The sequence below is a fragment of the Salvelinus sp. IW2-2015 genome, linkage group LG10 (genome assembly GCF_002910315.2).
Source record: "Salvelinus sp. IW2-2015 linkage group LG10, ASM291031v2, whole genome shotgun sequence".
Lineage (NCBI taxonomy): Eukaryota > Metazoa > Chordata > Actinopteri > Salmoniformes > Salmonidae > Salvelinus > Salvelinus sp. IW2-2015.
In genome coordinates, this window is record NC_036850.1 from 14,545,213 (window position 1) to 14,548,906 (window position 3,694).

The window sequence follows — 3,694 nt, forward strand, 5'->3', positions numbered from 1 at the left end:
TGAAATAAAATAAGTTGTATTCAATGGAGCATTAGAGATAAGCATGGCATTCTGGCAGATAGTACAATACATCCAGTAGAACTGGGGACTTAAGGGCCAAAATAAAATGGCTCATATTGAGAACAGAGAGACTGGATGGGAAAAGGAGAAAATCTGAAAGGACCCAATTCGGACCCAAAAGAGCTCCACACACAGGAAATTGGTACTTATCTCCATGAGCTTTGTTGGGATTTATTTGGTCAACTGGGAAAATCAGAATGGCCGCCGGAAACGTGATTTAAGTCAAGTCAAAACAGCAGAGCTGATCCTGATCTGGTGCTGTGTCTCATAACCCTCACAGGGAACCCAAGGGCAGGGAACATCGTAAATCAAATACATGCACACACACACAACCCTAAACACATCTACATTCACAGACCATCTTTCATACACATACGAACGAACACTTCATAACCACGCACGCATTCGACAAACTTTGCATTTTCACAAAGACGCACACCACCTCACACACACGATCAGAGCCTCTCATTTTGTGAGGAGAGGGGGGTAAAGGGATTGTGACAGGAATGCTGGACTTGCCAATATTGGAGAGGGGGCCTTTTTCATGGATAAATCCCCCATTCCCTCATACCTCACAAAAAACTGAGGAATGTACAGAGAGGAGCAAATGCAAAACACACGGTCTTCAGCTAAACATGAAAGCCTGGCCCCCCATGGACCGAGCGATATACTTTCTTGTTTTCCCCTTGCAGTTCGTTTTTAGTTATTTTGGGTTGCGGTTGAATGCTCCAGTTTGGAGAGCCACCAAAGCTTTGTTTACCGGCATCCTTGACAATGCCGCAGGTCACAGAGGTTCAAAGAACCCAGCGAAAACTCTCCAAATAACTCCAGGAGCAGAAGCGCAAGGGCAGAAAAATGGAAACATTTAACAGAGACGTCGTTATTCAGACAAAAAGACCACAAGGTCAGAGGAGCCAAGTCTGGGATAACATTTTACACAGCATCGTTCTACAACACTGTACTGTAATGCCTTGAGCCGAGCCTGTCAACATCAAAAGGCAGAAGCATTGATTCAGAACATGAAGAAGTGTCATAAGACCAAGCAGTGCTCTGCTATCTGTAAGAAAACAGACCCAGTGTACATGTTCATATGTCATTCTGACACAATCGCGTTTACTTCAGGCGACCTCAGTATCATCTACAAACAGGGCAGCGCTGTAATCTGACAAGGAAAATGCCACGTTTAGGGAAGACATGTCTTAGAAGCAGTTATCCAGGTTAGCGTCATGATTTACTGTAGTTCAGAACTTCCTAGGCCAATAGGTCACAACAAACCCTACTAAGAGTATAAAGACGCCGAACAGTCGGGCTGAAAGAAGGCAAGGAGTGAGGGAGACCCTTTTGTCTGCTGGCCTGTGTAGGCTCAACTGCATGTGCATGGAGTTATTCCTGGTTTACCAGCAGCACGCCTGTTTACATTGAGACAGAGGAATGCTGCCGTTTATAATTCGGGACACTGCAGTCGCCGTAGTGCATACGAGCACATGCAAGAGTGCAGGGGCGGGGCATGCGTGTATAAATGTATGTGCGTAAGCGTATCTGTGTACAGAATGGTGAGGAGAGCAACGTGCTCCCCCGCAGCTCCGCTTAGGAAGGAGGAGGCCGTCTCCCTTCCTCTTTCCTCCGTCTCTTTCGTTCTCTCTCAAGGCTGTGGTTCACGGATGACTCATGGAGTTTTGCCCCTGATAAACACGTAGGCCTATACTCAGCAAACAAAGACCCTGGACCCGCACGTTTGACATGGCCCCATGACAGGAAGTGATCATAGAGCATCTTCCTGCAGACTTCAGACACCTCTCTCCCTTAGCGCTTTCCAGGAACCGTCCGACTGAGACCGGCATTTAAAGCAGAGAAGGGGAGCTGGAGGAGGCTTTTATGAGGCTGCTGTSCTGTGGAACCATAGAGCACGAACCACTCACTCATCATAAGCTGACTCATTGACAAACAAGCACATTACTGCACACAGCCGTGCACACAGACACATACCATACACACAGACAAAGACAGACTAGAAACTATGGTACACTAATCAAATTGAATGTCAGAAGCATGGAATAAAATCACTGTTCGCTTCCTGGCCTGTACGGTGTTCCCTGGCCATGTTTACCTGGTCCTGCTGGCTGACATCCAAGGCGAACGGCTTTATCTGTACCTGAGAATGATGCTCGAGAGAACTTCCCAGTGCCTTCGTTATGTTAGCCTGTCCAACCAGACCAGAGACTGACCCATCTGCAACCCCAAGCAGAGCAGAGGGAGAGCTTTTTCACAGCAAGAATCCACTCCTCATCTCACTGAGGATATTAAAGGAGAGCAGGAGAAGTGGGGGACTCTAAATTAAACCTTAACCAAGTTACTGTCCAAGTCCTTGAGGGAGGTAGGCTGGGGACGCTGTGTGAGACTGTCAAACACACAGCAGCACATCCTAGTAGAGAGGAGGGCAAAGAAAACAGCACATGATATTGCATGAATGGGAATGTGGACACTGCTTTCTTTAGCAAAGCAAAGCCATGAGTGCTAAATCTCTCTAAAAACGAATAATCTGCTCAAAGCTCATTTAGATCTATTTTTGAATAATTTGGCGACTGAGAAAGTTGAGGAGACTAAACTGCTGGGTGTAACCCTAYATAGCAAGCTGTCATGGTCAAAACATATAGACTCAATGGTTATTAAAATGGGAAGAGGTCTGTCTATGATAGGGCGTTGCTCTGCCTTCTGGCATCTCAGTCGACCAGATGGGTCTTATAGGCTCTAGTTGTCGCACCTGGACTACTGCCCAACTGTGTGGTCATGTACAGTCGTGGCCAAAAGTTGAGAATGACACAAAAATTACTTTTCACAAAGTCTGCTGCCTCAGTTTGTATGATGACAATTTGCATGTACTGCAGAATGTTATGAAGAGTGATCAGATGAATTGCAATTAATTGCAAAGTTCCTCTTTGCCATGCAAATGAACTGAATCCCCAAAAACATTTCCACTGCATTTCAGCCRCGCCACAAAAGGACCAGCTGACATAATGTCAGTGATTCTCTCGTTAACACATGTGTGAGTGTTGACGAGGACAAGGCTGGAGATCACTCTGTCATGCTGATTGAGTTAGAATAATAGACTGGACGCTTTATACGGAGGGTGGTGCTTGGAATCATTGTTCTTCCTCTGTCAACCATGGTTACCTGCAAGGAAACACGTGCCATCATCATTTCTTTGCACAAAAAGGGATTCACAGGCAAGGAGATTGCTGCCAGTAAGATTGCACCTAAATCAACCATTTATCGGATCATCAAGAACTTCAAGGAGAGTGGTTCAATTGTTGTGAAGGCGGCTTCAGGGCGCCAAAGAAAGTCCAGCAAGCTCCAGGACCGTCTCCTGAAGTTGATTTAGCTGCGGAATCGGAGCACCACCAATACAGAGATTGCTCAGGAATGGCAGCAGGCAGGTGAGTGCATCTGCACGCACAGTGAGGCGAAGACTTTTGGAAGATGGCCTGGTGTCAAGAAGGGCAGCAAAGAAGCCACTTCTCTCCAGGAAAAACATCAGGGACAGACTGATATTCTGCAAAAGGTACAGGGATTGGACTGCTGAGGACTGGGGTAAAGTCATTTTCTCTGATGAATCCCCTTTCCGATTGTTTGGGGC